At 37.0% G+C, this 22,789-nt stretch overlaps 1 long non-coding RNA gene across 2 annotated transcripts in view; it reads right to left on the bottom strand.

The window, feature by feature from the left end:
- The window catches only part of LOC128314726 (uncharacterized), a 212,044-nt gene extending 189,255 nt beyond the window's left edge, over nt 1–22,789 (bottom strand). The window contains exons 1-2 of one of the 2 annotated variants that reach the window (XR_008296671.1): nt 21,715–22,789; nt 16,579–16,822 (exon numbers count right to left, since the gene is read on the bottom strand). This is a non-coding gene — a long non-coding RNA (uncharacterized LOC128314726). The remainder of the gene's footprint in view (nt 1–16,578; nt 16,823–21,714) is intronic. The other variant, XR_008296672.1, reaches the window with a different exon arrangement.

The raw sequence follows: 22,789 nt of genomic DNA, 5'->3' as shown, positions 1-22,789 counted from the left end.
CAAAAACGATAAGATACCTAGAAATAAACCTAACCAAAGAGATAAAAGATCTGTATGTTGAAAACTATAGAGAGCTTATGAAAGAAATTGGAAGACACAAATAAATGGAAAAATACTCCAGGCATATGGGTTGGAAGAACAAATATTGTCAAGATGTCTGTACTATTCAAAGAATTCTACACATTCAATGCAATCCCTATCAAAATAACACCAGCATTCTTCACAGAGCTAGAACAAATAATTCTAAAATTTGCATGGAACCAGAAAAGACCCCAACTGCCACAGTAATGTTGAAAAATAAAATCAAAGCTAGAAGCATCACAATTCCAGATTTCAAGTTGTATTACAAAGTTTTAATCATCAAGACAGTATGGTACTGGCACAAGAACAGACACATAGATCATGGAACAGAACAGAGAACCCAGAAATGGACTCACAAATGTATGTTTGGCTAATCTTCAACAAAGCAGGAAAGAATATCAAATGAAAGAAAGACAGTCTCTTCAGCAAATGATGTTGGGAAAACTGGATGGCTACATGCAGAAGAATGAAACTGGACCATTTTCCTACACCATGCACAAAAATGAATTCAATGGATGAAAGACCTAAATATGAAATGGGAAACTATCAAAAATCCTAGAGGAGAAAACAGGCAGCAACCTCTTTGACCTCAGATGTAGAAATTTCTTACTAGACATGTTTTCAGAGGCAAGGGAAACAAAAGCAAAAATGAACTATTGGGACCTCATCAAGATAAAAAGATTCTGCACATAAAATCAATCAACAAAACTAAAAGGCAACCGATGGAATGGGAAAAGATATTTGCAAATGACATTTCAGATTAAGAAGGTTAGTATCCAAAATCTATAAAGAACTTATCAAACTCCACACCCAAAAAAACAAATAATCCAATGAAGAAATAGGCAGAAGACATGAATAGACACTTTTCCAAAGAAGACGTCCAGATGGCTAACAGACACATGAAAAGATGCTCAACATCACTCATCATCAGGGAAATACAAATCAAAACCACAATGAGATACCACCTCACACCTGTCAGAATGGCTAAAATGAATGTTCAGGAAACAACAGATTTTGGAGAGTATGCGGAGGAAGGGGAATCCTTTTGCACTCCTGGTGGGAATGTAAACTGGTGCAGCCACTCTGGAAAACAGTATGGAGGTTCCTCAAAGAATTGAAAATAGAATTACCCTATGATCCAGCAATTGCACTATTAGGCATGTATCCAAAGGATTCAAAAATGTTGATTTGAAGGGGCACATGTACCCATGTTTATAGCAACACTATCAACAATAGACAAATTATGAAAAGAGCCCAGTTGTCCTTCAACTGACAAAATGATAAAGAAGACGAGGTATACACACACACACACACACACACACACACACACACACACACACTGGAATATTACTTATCAATCAAAAAGAATGAAATCTTGCCATTTGCAGCAATGTGGATAGAACTTTTGCTTATGCTAAGCAAAATAAGTCAGTCAAAGACAAATATATGATTTCACTCATGTGTGGAATTTAAGAAATGAAACAGATGAACATAGGGGAAGGGAAAGAAAAATAAGACAAGAACAGAGAGGGAGGCAAACCATAAGAGACTCTTAAATATAGAGAGCAAACTGAGAATTGCTGGAGGGGAGGTGAGTAGGGGGATGGCCTAAATGGGTGATGGGCATTAAGGAGGGCATTTGTTGGGATGAGCACTGGCTGTTACATGTAAGTGATAACTCACTAAATTCTACTCTTGAAACCAGTACTACACTATATGTTAACTTGAATTCAAATACAAAAAATAAATGAAATAAAATAAAATAAAAAATAAAAAGAATGGGAATTTATAGCTAGCCTGTGACTAGTATGTATGTGAATTTTTAAAATTACAAAGCACATAATGAATATAAGCATATACCTACAACGAATCCAAATTTGAAACAGTCACTCAAAGATTTATACCTAGAAAAGAAAATTTTCCATTGGGTAGAAGAGAAAAGAAAAACACCATTTTTCTTTCTTTGATATGCAATTTTAGAGAAAAGAAAGTTTTAAAAAGATGTGGCTAGTAAATGTGTGCAAATTTTAAATGTTGCAATGATCGAGTTCAATGACTCTAACTGGTGAATGACTATAGCCAGAAAAGAATATTAAGTGAAATAGTCCAAAAACAATCATAAGTGAAATCCATCACAGACCCATCATTTCACATTGGGCCATTAATCTTCAACAAGATGCCAACTGTGAATCACATGAATATCTGGATGTGAGAGGGCATCATCTATAATACCCAGTGTTAATAGAAAACTGTCAGACCCAAGCTCAGTTGCCTACTGGTGATGATCATTGATCTGCTCTTATGGAAAGACAGAGACTTATGAATTTTGGACACCATTTTGAAGCAGGCTTTCACATGCTGCCCCATCAATCACCTGCAGAATATTAATCAAACTCTAGCTTTTTTTTAGTTTCAGATGGCTCAGTCCTTTCCAGATTGGTTACTGGGAAAGGGATATATAAGATTAATGAGGGATCTAAGTTGATATAAAAGTGCTGAAAGCTAAACAGCAGAACAGAGATCCAATTAGTTTGGGCTAAATCTCAAGCCTATTACCTCACATGAGAAATAAGAAGAAAATACAGTAATATTTATTAACATTTGAAGACACCAGTGACCAACAGAATTTAAATATCTTTGTAAGTGATCTCAAAGCATGGACAGTTGTACATACTGTGAAATTTCCAGCACTAATTTTTTTTTCACATTTATTTTTGAGAGAGAGACACAGCAGGGAGGGGAAGACAGAGAGGGAGACACAGAATCCAAAGCAGGCTCCAGGCTCCAAGCTGTCAGCACAGAGCATGACTCAGGGCTTGAACTTATAAACCTCGAGATCATGACCTGAGCCAAAGTCAGACACTTAACCGACTGAGCCACCCAGGCGCCCCTGCAGCACTAATTTTTAGTTCATACATAGAAATCACTCTAAATCTGTTTAAAGTAAGTGTTTTCATTTTCACTTGCTATTTTTAGAAAAAGAAATTTAATGTGAAAGAACTTGAGACCATTTTAAGATGTGAATGTTTAAAGAACCAAATAGAAATTCATCAACTTAAGGAAAAATAAGAGATTTGAGAAAAAGGAAGTTTGGTGAACAAAATAAGTATGTGTGAATTAGGTGAGGACAAGCGTAAAATGTTTTACAAAGTTTGAAATAGCATGACCCACCACCAATCATTTCCATCTGCACTACAGAAAAAAGAGAAAATCACCTGATGTTCTAACAAAATCTCAATAAAACTGATGCAGTTAATAAAAAAAAAACATGAATAACACATTTCCCCAGCTGTGTGTGAGGAGGCTGAAGTTATGTCATGAGTGCTATGTGATGTTACACATTTCTGGTAAAGCAACCCGCCTTAGTCAGTTTGGGTGGCTATAACAGTTTACCATAGACTGGGGTGCTTAAACCACATTCATTTCTCACAGTTTGGGAGGATACAAGTCTGAGATCATGGTGCCAGTACAGTCAGGTTCTGGTGAGGGCTCTCATCTGGGTTGCAGATGGCTGACTTCTCATTGCATCCTAACATGGTGGACAGATGGGTGAGCAAGCTTTCTGTCTTCAACTTATCAGTGCATAATTCCATTTGTGAGGTCTCCACCTTTATCACTTAATTATTGCTCAAAGGCCCCACCTCCAAATACCACTGCAGCAGTGGGGATTAGATTTCAACATATGGACTCAAACATTCAGTCCATAACACAGCTGTTGACTCATGAGAAAAATAGGGACAAAGATATATTAGAACCAAGGAGAAACCAGAGTAAAAATGTCAACTAGAACAAAGCCACTGGCGCAAGAATGTTGATGTTTATCTTCCATATAGCGAATGAAGAGGAACTGAGTGAACCAAGAAAGGGCCACTAGAAGAATGGCTTTTGGAATTTGACCTTGGGTTGAAGGATAAGGAGAGAACTGATTATATTGCTCTTGAATTCAGTGAGGAGTAAATAGTTCAGTTTTATTTTGCTTTGCTTTTTACTGAAGTTGAGCTTACAGGTATAGAGATAATAGTATTATTTTCAATCAGTTGTTATACTGAGAACTCAGTCAGAAAAGGGCCTTTTACTTTTCCACCAAACACTTGCAGTTAAGAAGAGACAAGTGTAACAGAGAAAGAAACATATAATAACCATTAATTCAGAAATCTAGTTGATCTTTGCAATACTACTATCAGTCTATATGCTTGCCTACCTGTATGCACTTTGAATACTAACATTTTTCCTACTGATTCTCCAATTCATGAAAGGCTAAATTATGATCTTATGAAGACACTCCTGGGTGATCAGTAAGAGGATGTTGAGGGGGGTATGCAAAACTACTACTGAGCCAGCCTATTGTCCAACTGTCTGGAACTACCTCTCAAAATTTTCTAGTATCATTCTGGATACATGGGGTAATTATATTTCCTTACCTCCCTGAGGTTAGGAATGGCCATATGACTCAAAAAAAAAAAAAATAGAATGCAGGTGGAGGTGGTATGTGTCACCTCTGGGCAGAAGTATTTAATTGCCATTGGAGACTTTTCAGGACTCTCTTCCTTGGCTACTACAATCATGGAAGCATATATCAATATTGAGATGCAAAGCTGAGCTATCATGTGGAGGACAGGTGCCTGGAAGGTTACTGGAGGTACAGTGAACTCTGAACAAGATTTAAACCTTTGTTTTTAGGCCACTGACATTTGGGGGTCGTCTATCACTGCACAATAACCTAGCCTATCCAGACTAATACAAGCTCCAGCTTCCCCAAAGACTCAGAATAAACAAAAGAAACACCTTAGTTCTTTGGTATCAAAGCTGGCATACAATTATGTTGGCATATAACTTTATGTTAGAAGACTCATTTGCAACTTTATCACTGAAGTTTACAAGACTGCGCCTTTTAGTAGTACATATTTATTAAAACACAGCCCTCAGTGCAACTATATACTGAAAATCGGGTGCCCAATAAAGTTAATTACAAAACAACTGCCCTATTGAATGCATTCCATATACCCACTCACCTCTACTTACTAGGCTTTCTTTGAATTGCAAGTCCTCTAAAGGAATGCCAACTTAGCCTAAGACCCTAGGATTTCTTCAATGTCCTTTAATTTAGATGTAAAATAGGACTTTATTTTATTTTCCGCCTTTTATTCATTTCATAGGACTTCTTTCTAATCTATCAGAAAGACAGATGAGCAAGGTAGTAAATGTTTTCAGTTTTGTGGACTATATGGTCTCTATTAAAACTTCTCAATTCTGTCACTGTGGCAGGAAAGCTTCCACCGACACCAAATGGGTGTGCCTATTCACAAAAATTAACAACAGGCTGCATTTGGCCCACGGATAATAGTTTGCCATATCTCGCTTTAGATGTTACTTCTGGTATAAGTCACATCCATATAATTCCATATTATCAGCTATCATTATAGCTTATTTGGGGACTACATTAATTAAATCGCCATGCCCTCTGACAACTTATCTGATACTCTTCACAATCATGAAACAAAATACACACTCTATTTATGCTTTGGGCTTAATATCTTTTTTTGAAAAATAATTTCATACAATACTAGTTCTGCAGGGATAGATGTAAAAAAAGAAAATAAATATTGTATCTTTGTAGGATATTCATAAACCCATTTTTGCCCAATATTATATTTTAAATGAACGTCTTTTATGGAAACATTTATTTTTTGCCTCACACAAATACCAAGAGATAAAAATCTTAGTAAGATAAAGGAGAGAAAGAGATGATAGTAGCCAGCACAGAACAGAATGGATCTGTAAAACTGTTTTCAGAAAATGAAATCATGACTGACATGATCTAACATCTCTCCCTCAGGAAAATACTAGCCCATATCAAATTAGGTCTGTGTTTATTAGTTCAAAATAAAACATCTCTAAAATAGCCACATATACAGGAGACTGTTGGAAAGAAGAGGAAAGAAAGAGAAAGCAAAAAGAAATGCGTATATACCTGAATCTCCTTGAAGGAAAACAAAACAGTTTTACTCTTTTTAATTTCAATCTCAAATTAATTTATTTTAACGCAATACATGTTTTTTAGGTTTCTATTTGAATTCCAGTTAGTTAACATACAGTATAATATTAGTTTCAGGTGTAGAATATAGTGATTCAACACTTCCATACATCACCTGATGCTCATCACAGCAAGTGCACTCCTTAAGCCCCATCACAATTTCACCCTTCCCCCTACCCACGTTCCCTCTGGTAACCATCAGTTTGTCCTCTAGAGTTAAGAGTCTGTTTCTTGGTTTGCCTCATTTCTCTTTTTTTTCCCTTTTAATGCAACATATTTTGAATTACTGGGCAAATAGGAAGCCAGCTATGGCAAGTGAATTCAAACACAAAGTTATGAAAATAGATGAATTATGATAAGACCCAAGGCAATTTTTGTTTTCTGCCTCAAACAGCATGTGTATGGGTGGGGGGGAGAGGGGGGAGATATATATGTATCACACAATAGTGCAGTGTCTCAATGAGCACATCTAGAACACTAATTAAAATCAATTTTATTGGCTTGTAAAAGACACATGAATGAACTTTGTCTTTTAATGTACTTGGTTCATTTGTTCCTGTATAAACCCCTGAATATACTCATCAGTTGGTTTCTAAAGAAACTGGGATAAGTTCTCCACCTGACCGCTTCATTGCTCACTCAGGATATAACCAAGGACAAGACCTTCAAAGGGAGGAAAATAGATTGATGCAGACTGGAATGGTTCAAGCATGAAATAGAATGTAATGTGCCCCTGTGTCCCAACAAAAAGTAGAAGTGCTTCTATGTTCAGGTTACTTTGACTGCAGTGTAAGTGCCACATGGCTGGAGATGTCACTGAGCCTGAACAGGACTGAACACTGAAAGCAGACTGGCCAAGAGATGTGTACATAGACTTTGGATCAAAGCTAGCTCATCTACCACAAACTATATGAACTTGTGCAAATTAATCATTAAGTTTTGGCTTTTCAACTATTACATTGAGCTATATGAAACTGCCAATATTTGACTACTTTTCATCTACAAAATCTGCAATTTCATGATTCATCATCTGCATCTACATCATCCTATGGTTGTGATTAAGTAACACGTTTCTATAAATGTATAGGTACAGTATAAATGCATTTGTAATTTTTCTACTTCCTCTAAAAAATTAATTAGGAGGTATTATTTAATAATAGTTGCAACGCATTTTACTTAATTGATTTATACACACAAACTAATAATTGATAAGTACATATTTGTCATCAAAGAAATATCAACTGTATTCTAGAACAATTAATTTAATGGTGTGTATACTCGTGGTCCTGGGACCCTACAGTTTACTTCCTCATTGGTAGAGCCTTTGCCAATAGTCATGTCATCAGGCTAGACATGTTTTATGCAAAACATGCTCCTCTGGTATAGTTTTGATACACCTGTTTGATACCTGTCTTATTTCAGGTTGGCATGCATTTGTAGTTAATTTAATGATACTGGCAAGCTCTGTCAAGATGTTGCAACAGTGACTTCACTTGTGACCTCCATCTATATGAACAAGCCTCCAGATATGTAGCAAAGCTCCATTATTAATTGAAATTGGATCTGTACCTTACACATACATTCAGCTCCGGTAAAGCCCAGTTATACAACACTGAACACTGAAATGCTCAGAAGATGTTTGGTTTTCAAAAAGTACACGTTCATAAAGTTATTTAACTTTTTAGCCAAGGGTATGTTTGTACAGTATTATAAAACCTGGGAATTTGGATCAAATATCTGTTTGATAGATCTTAAGATTGAATAAATCCAAGGTGAAGGGTTGGGCGCTCATATAGGGAGAAGATTGAAGCAGGACAGCAGAAAATGGTCACTGAGTCTCTAGGGTAATTAAGGAATCCCTAATGAGTAGTTTTAGAACTGAAGAAACAAAGAATAATCCATAATTAATAATGAGATGTGACAGATTTGCTGGTAATGTTTATAATTACAATTAAACCATGAAAGGCACCTGACTCCCATTGGAATGTGGCAAGTGCCTTGTGGCTGCAATGCATCTCCTACTCAAATTTCTCAAAATGCTTTTTAGACAGATACTCTATTAGGTTAAAAACACTCAAGAAAAACATTTACAGTCAGAAAGACACATCACCCTTCTCCTTTATATCTGGAGTTTACGGAAGGTGACTTCAGTGAGAGAGGTTATGCACCTCCAAGTTTCAATCATACTCTACAAACTAGAGGATGTTGAATATTTTATTACTCTTTCATCCTCACCTATTTCACAGGTCTCAGACTGTCCTGGAAATAACTGGAGTTGTAGCCTGAACACTAATGAATTTTCTGAATCTTCAAGATCCATCGGAAACTAGGCTGAGACCAAAACTCTTGGCCGAATTTTAAAACATATGTCCATTGGCTTAATTTCCCATCAAAGAGCCTCTTCTTGTGTCCTTGTGAACTTAGCCCACATCCTACAGTCCCAAGGTCCTTCTCACACCTTAAGCAGCCATTGTCCAGAATAGGTTACTTTAGTACCCATTTTTAATTTTACGGATTATTTTTTAAACGTTTCTTTATTTTGAGAGGGAGAGCACGTGCACACGAAGGGCAGAGAGAGAAGGAGAGAATCACAAGCAGGCTCCGTGCTGTCTGTGCAGAGCCTGACACACAGCTCAAATTCAAGAACTGTGAGATCGTCACCTGAGCTCAAATCAAGAGCCGGACGCCCAACTGAGTCACCCAGGCAACCCTAGTTTTACAGATTATTTTACAATGATTTTATAGTTTGTAATAATGGTAGTTAATAGAATAACACTCACTTTTGGTAATAATTACATTTTATTTTTAAGAGAAAGTCGAAAACAGTCACTAATGATATAAGTTTGAAGTGTTCTGATACTGATGTTGGATATTTACTGGTAGATATTTTGAGAAATGTTTGAAGCATCTTAGTGACATGGTCCTATATTTCTGACCTACATAACGTCACTCCTGTTACTAATCAATCAAGAAGCATTTATTCTGTGCCTAGTACTAATGTAGATGTTGTGGAGCATTACAACATAAGATAAAGTTCTTCTGAAAAACACCGGATTGTTTTTTTTTTTTGAGCCTTCTAGGCATCACGGTGTCATGTGAGAATGCCCAGCTGCTGGAGGAAAATTGCCCAGAGGCCAAAAATTGCAGCTTGCAAAAATCTAACCAAAGTACAAAGGGAGCCTTTGGTGTTAACCACTGAATAAGAACCCAGCAGAGATCTTACTCAGAAAGCAGAAGTTCCCCGTGAACAGCTTTACCTTGAGAAGCACAACAAAAAAGGAAGGAAGCAAGTGTCACAAAAGAAAACCCTGGATTTTACAATGTGTCTCTTGCTGAATATTTTGTAGAATAAGCATTTGAGGAGATATGGGGGGTGGGGAGACAATTCCGTTTTCCTCCTCCTTCCAAGAACCCTGTTCAGCCTGCATTTCTGAAGATAGTTTACCTTGATAGATAGTCTAAGGTCTAAGGAATCAATATGGCAGTGAGTCATTCCCTGAGAAAAACCCTCCCAATTCCACCTTCTCCCTCACACCTCCCTCTATAACTAAATTCATGCTAAAATGGACAGCAATGAATGGCAGCATGAGTGGGAAAATAACGTAGAAATTGCTGCAACCCGTGGAATGTACAACTGTGATTAAAGTGAACTTATTTACTGGCAGTTCCCTGGCAGGAACAGGGATGACAAACAGACCACCCATGGGACAAATTTAACTGACAAATGGGATTTAAATGGGTTTATTTTCTCAAACATGTAATTAAAAGCACACATATTCTTCTAAGAGAATATAAAAATTGTACCTTTCCAGACAGCAGATTTAAGGCTTAAATGTTTACCTTTGCAATAATTATTTTCATAATATTCATTTTTAAGCCATCATATCTTTAACTTATTTCTAAGAGGGAAAAACATGAGTTTTATTTTATTTTATTTTATTTTATTTTATTTTATTTAAATATAATTTATTGTCAAGTTAGCTAACACACAGTGTATACAATGTACTCTTGGGTTAGGGAGTAGATTCCCACAATCCATCGCTTACATACAACACCCAGTGTTCATCCCAACAAATGCCCTCCTCAATGCCCATTTCCCCCTCTCCCTCACACCCCCCCCCCAACCCTTAGTTTGTTCTCTGTATTTAAGAGTCTCTTATGGTTGGCCTCCCTCTCTGTTTGAAACTATTTTTCCCCTTCCATTCCCCATGCTCTTCTGTTAAGTTTCTCAAATTCCACATATGAGTGAAAACATGATTTCTGTCTTTCTCTGACTGACTTTTCACTTAGCATAATACATTCCAGTCCCATCCACATTGTTGCAAGTGGCAATATTTCATTCTTTCTCATTGTCAAGCAGTATTCCATTGTATATATAAGTCACATCTTCCTTACCCAGTCATCATTTGATGGGCATTTGGGCTTTTTCCATAACTTGGCTATTGTTGATAGTGCTGCTACAAACATTGGGGTACATTTTGCCCATTTCTTCCAGGTTGTCCAGTTTATTGGCATATAATTTTTCATAGTAGTCTCTAATAATTGTTTGTATTTCTGTGGTGTTGGTTGTGATCTCTCCTCTTTCATTCATGATTTTATCTATTTGGGTTCTCTCTCTTTTCTTTTTAAGAAGCCTAGCTAGGGGTCTATCAAGTTGTTTACTCATTCAAAAAATCAGCTTTTGGATTCACTGATCTGTTCTACGGCTTTTTTGAATTCTATATTGTTTATTTCTGCTCTAATTTTTATCATTTATCTTCTTCTGATGACTGTGGGGTTTCTTTGCTGTTCTACCTCTAGTTCCTTTAAGTGTGTGGTTAGGCTTTGTATTTGGGATTTTTCTTGTTTTTTGAGATAGGCCTGGATTGCAATGTATTTTCCTCTGAGGACTGCCTTTGCTGCATCCCAAAGGGTTTGGACTGCTGTGTTAATTTTCATTTGCTTCCATATATTTTTTAAATTTCTTCTTTAATTGCCTGGTTGACCCATTCATTCTTTAGTAAGATGTTATTTAACCTCCATGCATTTGGAGGCTTTCCAAATTTTTTCTTATGGTTGATTTCACATTTTATAGCATTGTGATCAGAAAACATACATGGTATGATCTCAATTCTTTTATATTTATTAAGGGCTGTTTTGTGATCCACTATGTGATCTATCTTGGAGAATGTTCCATGTGCACTCAAGAAGAATGTGTATTCTGCTGCTTTTGGATGAAAAGTTCTTCATATATCTGTCAAGTCCATCTGGTCCAGTGTAACATTCAAGGCCATTGTTTCTTCATTGATTTTCTATCTAGATGATCTGTCCACTGTTGTAAGTGGATTATTAACAAGTCCCCTGTAATTACCATATTCTTATCAATAAGATTGCTTATGTTTGTGATTAATTGATTTATATATTTGGGTGCTATCAAGTTAGGGCATAAATATTTAAAATTGTTAGCTCTTCTTGATGGCTAGAGCCCATAATTATGATATAATGCCCTTCTTCATCTCTTGTTACAACCTTTAGTTTAGAATCTAGTTTGTCTGATAGAAGTATGGCTACTCCAGCTTTCTTTCGACTTCTAGGAACATGATAGATGGTTCTCTATCCCTCACTTTCAAACTGAAGATGTCCTCAGTTCTCTTGAAGACAGCATATAGATGGATCTTGGTGTGTTTTTTGTTTTGTTTTGTTTTGTTTGTTTTTGTTTTTTTTAACCATTCTGATACCCTATGTCTTTTGATTGGGGCATTTAGTCTATTGACATTCAGAGTTATTATTGAAAGATGGATTTAGTGTCATTGTGTTATCTGTAGGTTTCATGCTTGTGGTGATGTTTCTGGTCTTTTGCGTCTTTGTAGCATTCCACTCACAGAGTCCCCTGTAGGATCTCTTGCAGGGCTGGTTTAGTGGTCATTAATTCCTTCAGTTTTTGTTTGTCTGGGAAAGGCTTTATCTCTCCCTCTAATTCTGAATGACAGCCTTGCTGGATAAAGGATTCTTGGCTGCATATTTTTCCTATTCAGCACATTGAATATTTCCTGCCACTCCCTTCTGGCCTGCCAACTTTCAGTGGACAGATCTGCTACTACCCTTATGTGTCTACCCTTGTAAGTTAAGGCCCATTTGTCCCTGGCTGCTTCCAGAAATCTCTCTTTATCTTTGTATTTTTCCAGTTTTACTATGATATGCTGTGGAGAAGACCTATTCCTGTTAAAACTGAAGGGCGTTGTCTGTGCCTTCTGGATTAGGATGTCTGCTTCCCTCCCTAGATTAGGGAAATTCTCAGCTCTAATTTGTTCAAGTAAACCTTCTGCCCCTTTCTCTCTCTCTATTCTTCTTCTGGAACTCCTATGATATGGATATTATTACATTTCATTGAATCACTTAGTTCTCTAATTCTCCCCTCGTGGTCTATATTTTCTTATCTTTTTCTCAGCTTCATCATTCTCCATAATTTTATCTTCTATTTCACTCATTCTCCCCTCTGCTTCCTCCGTCTATGCTGTCACTGCATCTGATTTATTTTGCACCTCATTTACAGGATTTCTTTTTTTTTAATTTTAAAAAAAAAAATTTAATGTTTATTTACTTTTGAGAGATAGAGAGAGAGAGGCCTGAGCAGGAAGGGGCAGAGACAGAGGGAGACACAGAATCTGAAGCAAGCTTCAGGCTCTGAGCTATCAGCACAGAGCCTGACACAGGGTTCAAACTTATAGACTGCGAGATCATGACCTGAGCCAAAGTCAGACACAATTGACTGAGTCACCCAGACACCCCACAGCATTTCTTAATTTGTCATGACTATTTCTTAGTTCCTTGATCTCTGCAACAACAGATTCTCTGCTGTCTTCTATGCTTTTTTCAAGCCCAGCTATTAATCTTATGACTATTACTCTAAATTCTTGATCAGATATATTGTTTATATCTGTTTTGAGCAATTCTCTAGCTGTCATTTCTTTCTGGAATTTCTCTTGAGGAGAATTCTTCCATTTCATCATTTTGTCTAGTTTTCTTTTATGTGTTTTAATAGCTTGTTACATGTCCCACACCTGCAAGTACTACTATATTAAAAACGGGTCATACACTGTCCAGGGCCTGGCCCTTCAGAAGATGTTTTTGGAGTGTGTTGCATGCTCCCTGTCATTGTGACTCTGGTTGCTTTATCGCCCTACTCATAGTGGTGGTTTGGACCTTCTACCAGGTGTGCTTTGATTTGTTTGTTGAAGTAACCCCAGAAAAAATTTTAAATAAAGGGGGTGGTGGTGGAAGAAGCCTTATCTCCTACAAAGAGAGAAATGACAGGGGCAAGGAAAAAGAAAAGAAAAAAAAATTTTACCAGGCAGAAAATCAGAGAAACTATACAGTTTAATCCAGAGAGAGAGAGAGAGGAAAATAAAGGATATACAGAAGGGGATTAAAAACATCTGCTTAAACAAACCAACAACCAGGCTAGAGAAGGTAAGAAATAGGAGGAAGAACAGGAAAAAGAATAAGAATAAGAAGAAAAAAAAATATATATATATACATATATATATACACACACACACATATATATATGTATATATATATATGTGTGTGTGTGTATATATATATGTATATATATATATATATAAAATAAGAATTGAACAAGAATCAAATCAGATAATGCAAAACCATTGGACTCATATCAGATGGTCCCTTGGAACTGGTGGCTGTGCTGGTCTGGAGGAGGGTCCATCTGGTTTGGTCAGTGTCAATCTTGTTCTGGTAGATACACAGTTACCAGGCACAGAGGGGCATGGTTTGGTGTGGGTGGGTCCTGCCTCCACTGTGGGCCCCTTTTCCGTTCCCTGAAGCCCCACCTTGTTGGTGATGGGGAGAAAAATGGCGACACCCCAGTCTCTCCTCCCTGGACTGGGTGACCCAAATCACTCTGTTCAGGCTGTCCTCACAGTGCCTCAGGGGCATGAGCGCTCTGGTTTGTCTCACTCCACAGTCTCCCATGCCTCCCAGGCACTCAGCTATGATTCAAACCCTGATGTCTTAAAGGATCCCACTCCCTGTGCCCCAGTTCCAGGGTAGTGCCACTCCACCCAGCCCACTGACAAAGGGCCTCTGGCTGGGGGGCACCTGTAGGGTCTTTTGTCCTTGGAGCAGCTATATGCCTTCTTCCCACAGCACTCAAGGGAGAAGACTGCTCTCTCCAACTGGGCCTCTGAGCTTGCTCAGGACCCCGGGGCTGGCTCCCCCTCCTCCCCAGGTGGCATACAGGATGGCAGGCCTAGTCCAGAGAAAGCCCTGCAACTCTGGATCAAGTTAGAAATTGGTTCTTTCTCTGCTTTTTCCATTCCCTAGTTCATGGTTTTTCTCTTGTCCAAATACAATCCTACACTTCCACAGCCTCTCTTTCTCTTCCTTTTATCTCTCCACAGAAGGGGATCCCTCCCCTCTGTGCCTACACTGCCTGTTTTATCTCTCCCAGTTTGCGATTACACACCTATGGCCCTCCAAGTTGTCCCCGTGGGCCCCTGGAGATGTTTCTGTCACTCTGTCGTCCAGATTCCTGGAATTCCAAGTCTTCTGGCCTCAATACTACTGTGTTTGAGAGACAAGGGAACAAAGGGTCCCCCTACTTTTCTGCCATGTTCAAAAACATGAATTTTAAAATACTAAGTGTTAACACCCAGTTTCATGTATATGCATTATGTGACCTGAATATTTGAAAATGTTGTTTGAATTATATGATAGGAATCCTGCCTGTAGAATTGTGGATAACTGTTTTTAAATCCTCCTCAGCTAGTTTGGAGAGAAAAAAACAATATTGTACTATACTATAAGTAGCAAAAATAGTTTAAAATTAAGCTTAAAATCATGGTCCACACAAAATCATTGGGAGGGATCTTATTAGATAAAGAAACAATTTTTATGGGGAAACAAAAACTGCAGAAATTAACGAGGGTTGTTTTGTTTTGTTTTGTTTTGCAATATTTTACATATGTTTTCTGAAATATGTTGGAGGTAATTATATACTTTTATTATTGAAGATTTAAAAATACCTGTACTTCTGCTCTTTTCAATATATGATTACAGTTCTATTCTCAAGTGTGATTAAAACCAGTTGAAAGCCAGTAATCTCTGATGTTCATAATAATCCCTTTTACTCCTAAGTAATGTTTTCCTCTCATTATTTCCTTACACTGCCTTGTTAATTATCACTTTTTACAGTTTAAAAGTTTTTCCTTAGGGAAAATAAAACAAAGGGAGAAAGAACTTAGCTTGAAAGTATAATTCTTTATTTTTCTTTTTCCAAACAACGATGACCTATTTTATGGCACCCACTTGCAAATTATAACAAAATCTAGTTCCTTAGTCACTGGAAACATCAGAAGGAAGTATACTAATGTGGCTCAGTCTATGGTATTATGTTCTTCATATATCTACATACTTAACTTATTTGATTGCTTTAATTAAATTGGATTGATGAAAAATGGCGGCATGAAAAGAAATGTAATTACCATTCTTAGAAAACATCTAAGTAAGTATCTTTTATTGGGTGTCTATTCCTTTCTCCTTTGAATTCAGTGGTGTGTCCTCTCTGAGGTTTTCTGGTTTCCTCATGCTATACGTGAAAAAAATCTCCTTCAACCTCTGAGGTTGTATAACATGACAAACATGTTCTGTTCTGCAATAGGACAGAATAGCCTAATTGGTCTAGAATTTTTCTGGTCCTGGTGTTAGCAAAACTTTTAAGAGTAAGATGGACAGCAAGCTTGTGGAATAATCTAAGCTCAAGTAACCTAACTTTTATTTGATTACCCAGCAAGTCTGTAGCCCAAAGGGAAGATTTGATTTGGCCCAGGTTGCCTTACTCAATTCTGGGATGTCCTTCCTGGAAAAGTTTCTGGTAGGTCAATTCATTGGCAATATACTTCTGTTGTGATATACCTTACTGTTTAGGTTTGCCTTTGTGACAATTGTGAGTTTGTTGCTAGATAGCTGAACTGTTTTATTCCCTACACGTTTCAAAAATCATGATATAATATACCAAAAAGAACCATTTGGAGTATGTATATGTTAGGATTCTTCAGGTGAAAACAACAAAAAAATCCACCACCTTGATATGAACCCAGTGAGACACATATCAGATTTCAGGCCTACAGAACTGTAAGAGAATAAATTCATATTGTAGAAGTCGTTAAATTTATGGTAATCTGCTACAACAGCCACAAAATACTAATACACTGAATAAGGACACATGGGTTGGGCAAATTTAGACCCACTGCTGAACATATCAGAGTGGCAAGGGAACTGCTATGAGCTGGTCGGCTGAGGCAGTAAGTAACCAAACAAATTATTCTGGAGAGAAAGATGGGGTAAGAATCAATGAGCCTCCCTTTGGAGCTGGCAGAAGCAATCCACACCATTCGCGGCTGTTTCACAATAAAGAATAAATGTGGATGGGAAGTCTAGAATATGTTTTTTAGTACACTTACCTCAGAAGGGATGTGAAACTGGCAGGTACTTTTAAAACTCGATGGTCTGTTCAGCTCAAAGGTCATTCAGCAAAGTGGTTCCTTCTTTTCTTTCTAAGAGAGGTATGGATTAATTTTTCTTCCATGTCTTACAACTTCTCTTGATCAATGTATTTTTAATGTCTGAGGAGGCTGTAATTTGTCACAGGGTCTGTCTGAAATGAGGTGAATGATGTTTCATGCTTGGAGACTGCTTGCCTGATGCCTAATGGAGGAAAGAATGATTCAGTGGAAGAAAAATAAGGGTGAGACACAACTATGACTAAGTGTTTACAGGAGTACAATGTTTTTCCTACTTAGAACAATATAAGATCATAAACTCATGAAAAATATTGTAGCAACCTATTTAAATTTATTACATAATTCTTAGTTCACTGAGGTATTTCAATAGTTCTTTAAATGTGTATTAACAAAGACCTATTTTCTAACTTTTTATGCTTATTTCCATTTCTGGCATATAGTAAATGCTCTATAAATATTTGCTGTCATTAATGCTATTTTATCTATATGAGTATCTGCAGTATATGAGATGACTCATTTCTTCCTGAGTCATCAGGAAGAACTCTGAGATGTGAGGAAGACTATTTCCCTCTGAAGTAAAATTAATGTCAACCCCAAATAGGAAGCAATAGATCATTTCCTAGACATGTGGGAACAGTGAACTTGGCTAGAAACAGCATTCAATTTAATCTGTGAAGTTAACACAGAGGTATATAGAAGTAAATTCTTGAAGCTTATCTAGCACTGTCCTAAGGATAGAGAATCAGAATCTGAGGGACATGGGCATTTCAGTTATGAAAGGACATTTGCCCAGATATCTTCATGGACTAGAAGAGCTGGGCTTCAGGACCTGTCATTTTCTTTCACTACGGTTACTAATGCAAATCCTCAGGATCTTTGATCTTAGGACATAATACCATAGAGGGTTTGAGAATATGCTTCTATGGCCCCCAATAATCAAATTAGTTGATATTCTTGTCATATCTGAGCCAGCAAGCTTCTCAACCCAGTCACATTGTCCTGGGTAACACTGAAGAAGTTCAAGGCTAAAAACCAGAATCTGGACTTTGTCAAATTCAACTCTTGCTTGATGCCACACCTCTATGAGTCTCTGGCCTTTCTAGTCAAAAAACTCTACAACTTTTTGAATAAATCTTGGTGATGCAGCCTAATTGTTTCTATAGAAAAGTGTGTATAAAGTTATAAATAACTACTTTTTAAAAATGTAAATCCTTTTGGAATATTTTAAAAGGTAGGAGTTGTCTACACGTACTCTATAGTTTTAAGGCTGAATGTTACTTTTCATATTCTAATTTTTATAAAACATGGTAAACTATGCGTGTGGCTATGCCTCTGTATTTTTTCAAAATAGTTCAGTATACATACTACCTTACCATGGTTCTCAGTTGGGCACCACTCTACAGTTTCTCAGAGGCATTTGAAAATGTGGGAGGTGGTGATACAAAGGAAGGAGTTTTCTCTTGTCACGTCTATTAGAAGAGGGTGGTATCTAGGTCCTGAAGGGTCAGATATAGTCAACTTACTGCAACATCGGGAGAATCACACAAGAAAGAACGACAAAAACTGTTTTGCCCCAAACGCCAATTGTATTTCCATTGGAAACATTTCTCCTAGTTTTTTATGATGTAAGGATTGACTGTGACTTTATGAGGTTATGATTTAAAACAGAAAGACTTTGGAGGTCTGAGTGAATTTCCCAATGCTAAATCAGGAAATAGTATTACCAGCTTGACTTCTTACTCCCATATTACTGTATGCAGCAGTAGGGGTGGGGAGGTGGATGGGTGTAGGCATAGCTGGCTTTCTATGAATTTCTTTAGTTTTCAAAAGGCTCTAACAATAAAAAATATTTCTTCTCCTTTTTCAATGGCCGAAGCCTGATGACATAGTCCTTGGGTCTGTAGGAAATGAAAATCTTCTAAACTTTCTAGTTAATTTGATCAATCAAAACAGCCAAGTCAGATACCTCACCTTGGTTTTTGCAGACTTGGAAACAAAGTCCCAGTCCTCACTCACTTGGTATGGATCAGCCATTCACTTAACACTTATAATTATTCACATAACACTTCTTTCCACTAGACGTAATCATCTAAAGGTGACAGTATAGGGGGAACCTCTGATCACCCAAGCATATTCTCAACCAGATTACAAAGACCAGCATTATATGCACACTTTGCTGATGTAGAAATAGGTTGAGACAAATAGGGGCTGATCAAATATCAGAGCAGGGCTGACCATTTACACAAAGGCATTCATTCCAGAGACAGATGCAGCTGGGTCTCACAGGGCTGCCCGAGACAAAGACTCTTCAGCTACAATCCTTTATGAGTGAGGCTTAAACAATCATACAATCAGTTGGCATTACAGCATCCAATCTTTTTAAACTCAGTGACCAAAGATCAGCCCCAACCAGTGAACTTTCTAATTGTTGTAAATGTCATGTAAATGCCTGGCTTATCCCCAGCCCCAACATTTTCAGGAGATAAAAGTTAATTTGGAGACAAAGTTGTACGGAAGTCAGAGAAGCCTTTTAAAGCAACATTATTGAGATTTTTTAATCTCTTGCCAAAATGAAGAAAAGAAAAAGTTACATTTCTGTCCAACAATCTCAAAATCAGCAAGACAAAGAAAAATAATCCAACCCCCAAAGCCAACAAAAGGCCCATTTACTATTTGACACCCTGGGTGGACTTTGAAGCCACACTTCTCCAACAATCACTGTATTATGTCCATAGAATAATGCCAACCTATTAATGTGGGGTTTGTTCAATCAATTTGGAATTCAAATCAGAGTAAATCGGGATAGAAGGCTGCCCTAACACCAAGTCATTGAAGCTAATCAAGTGTAGAGATACAAAAAACAAATAAATAAAAAACAAAGTCTTCATTCCAGGAGCAGGGAAGGCAAGATTAAAACTTAATAGAACTAAAAACTCTGTCCACATTAACCTAACTATATGGTACAAAAGCGTATTTCCAAAATAAAAGAAAACATGACCCTCATGACTTTCAGGACTCAAATGTGATTCATGCTGTCTGTCCCTCCTGTCCTCACACTAATTCACAAAAGAACATATTCATCTTTACAAACTGTTCTTAAAATGTTTAGACTTTCAACTTGAAATGTCAATGTGATAGAAACAAGCTGTAGGGAGACTTTAAATATGTCTATATGTTTAAAACTTGTTTTTAAACAAAAACATGGATGTGTTTTTAGAATGACTAAAGCACATCCCAACATAACTTCCCATTGCCAAAATGCTTCATGACTTAGGTCACTGCACTTAGGTCATCTTGGAAGCACTGGTAATTAGAGGCCACTTAATTGGTAAACAAAATTAGAACAATAAGATATTCAGAAACAAAAGTCATTAGTGGAGGAAGAAGACAGAAGAAAAATATGATTATATCATTTTTATAAACTTTGAAGTCACACATTCTTCTAGATATTTCAAATGTTCTCTCTCTCAGAGGCACTGTTCTTGTAAACTTCCCAATTCTGTCCAAGGTAAACTTTCAAATTGTATCAAGTTCAAAATACTTTATTTAATTAGGGAAAAGAAATCTTAGTGGACTTAAATTTCTAAATACATTATGAACACAAATTCAAGTAAGAATAAAATTACTAAAGACCATTTTTCTTAAAACTCAGGAAAATAAATGATGATTAAATAGAAAAATTTTAAATGTGTATGTTTATACTTAAATTCAGCATATATATACAAAGTAGGAAACAAACCAATCACGTCCCTGTCCATATAGCAAGGCATTCAGTGTGAAAAGTTTCTATGGATTTCACAGAATGTATTGAATATGAGTTATTTATATCTCTTAAACATTCAAGAAAAAACACTGAATTCAGTTTCCAGAATTGATAATTGGACTAGTAGAAAGTCAAAATGTCATTTAATAGCTATCTGATTGATTATAAAGTATTATTAGTTCAAGAGAACACTCACTTTGAGACTGATTAAGGAAAACTGATTTTTTTAAATTGGTCTTCAAGTTTTGAGCCCTTGAGCCAAGACTTCTAATCCTCTACAAATTTATGGGATGCAATGGAAAAGTGATTTAGCACCAAAGTTCTAAGAATCAAAGATATCATAACTATGATAGTAAATAATAATTATCTTCTGCTTATACCAATACAATCTCTTCAATCAATGAATTATTACCCTATTTGAGATTGCCATGTTTGGGGTGCAAGTGGGGAAACATAATTCAGCAAAACGTAATGAAAGATCAAGACTGAGAATTGTGAGGCTGTTACATTCAAATATGTAGGAAGTCAGTTTTCTAATAACAATGATAGGTGGTCTCCTATGAACCACAGAAGGGCAGTCTAACATTGATCAAGTGAAATTATTCTAACTACATATAACAGGAACCCACTGTAGATGAACAGCAATTTGCTTCATACAAATCCTGGTTTCATGGTACTCTCACTTGCCTTGGCTTGTTGCATGCCAGCCTTCTTTGGCCTTTCTCAGTTCGTGAACTTGCTCTGTTCTGTCTCCACAAAGAATCTTAATACTGTACAGCAGTCCCCCCTTATCCATGGGAGATATGTTCCAAGGCTCCCGGCAGAAGCTTGAAATCATATTGAAATCATATGAAAGCATATATATATTTTTTATATAAAATATATTTATATGTATTTTATATATATGATATTTCGTATATATTATCACAGCATATATGCACAATTTATATATTTTATAAACATATCAATATCATAGCATATATATATTCATAGTATATATATGCTTTGATATATATATGCTGTGATATATATATATATATATTTGCTGTGAAATCCATATATATACACATTTATATATATATATATATATATATATATATATATATATATATACTGTGATTTCAAGCATCCACTGGGAACCTTGGAATATATATACACACCTATAATAAAGTTTAATTTGTAAATTAGGCACCGTAGAGATTAATAGCAATAATAACACAGGAGAGTTATATAACAATATATTGTAATAAAAGTTATGTGAAGGCGGTCTGACAAGTGCATACTTGCAAAATACCTTACTGTCCTGTACTCACCCTCCTTCCCTGATAATATGAGACGGTAAAATGCCTACGTGATGAGAAGCGCGGTGAACGACGTGAGCACGCCTGACGTGGGGTCAGGCTACTGTTGACCTTCTGCTGATTCGTCAGGCGGATCCTCTGCTTCAGGAGTGCAGTTGGCGGGGAGGAACCGAAACTCGGAAAGAAAGCGAAACTGCTGTTCTCCCTCTACCTTGGCCCATCCCTCTTCATTCCTTTCCTAGCGCTTCTTCAAGGAACCGTTCTCCGACACTACCACTGGGTCTGTTTCCCTATTAATACTCTCGGAGCACTTTTCTTTCTGAACTTTCTGTCTCGGCATTACTCATACTTTCAGTAAATACTTGATTGAGGAAATAATGTTTAAAACCTATAGGTGCTGCCGTGGTGTAAACTCCAAAAGGGTCCGAATTGTATCTAATTCATATATTGTTCGGTCTCTAGGACTTAGCATAATGTCTGGCAGCAAAGTGTTTAACGCAGTGAATGAGAGAGGGCACGAAGTGGGCAAAATATTAATATGGGCTTTTTATGGGGCGCTTGGGTGGCTCAGTGGGTTAAGCGTTGTACTTCAGCTCAGGTCATGATCTCCCCATTGGTGAGTTCACACCCCGCATCGGGCTCTGGGCTGACAGCTCGGACCCTGGAGCCTGCTCCTGGTTCTTTGTCTCCCTCGCTCTCTGCCCCTCCCCCACTCATGCGCTGTCTCTCTCCGGCTCTCAAAAATGAATAAATGTTAAAAAAAATTTTAAGTGGCTTTTTAGATACTTGGACTCAGTAACTTTGGGATGAAGAAGTTTGAAGATTTCGTTGTAGCACTCAGATGTTACCATTTGCCTAAAATACATACCATGAATGTGGCCATAACTATGTTCGTGATATCACTTGATTAATGCCGGACTGCAAATTGTACAGTTTGAGCACTCTTAAAAAAAAGCAAAAACCTGTACCTTCTTCCTTTTTCTTTTATTGCTGCTTATCTCACAGCCCTGGTTTCCAGCTGATTTTGCCTGTTTTCTGCATGTTATTTCAGTTTAAAGATTTATTTATTCTTTCATTGATCCGATAT

The sequence above is a fragment of the Acinonyx jubatus genome, chromosome A2, assembly GCF_027475565.1.
Source record: "Acinonyx jubatus isolate Ajub_Pintada_27869175 chromosome A2, VMU_Ajub_asm_v1.0, whole genome shotgun sequence".
NCBI classification, from domain to species: domain Eukaryota; kingdom Metazoa; phylum Chordata; class Mammalia; order Carnivora; family Felidae; genus Acinonyx; species Acinonyx jubatus.
Note: the sequence above shows the minus strand (reverse complement) of the source record. Positions and strands in the feature narration are given on the sequence as shown.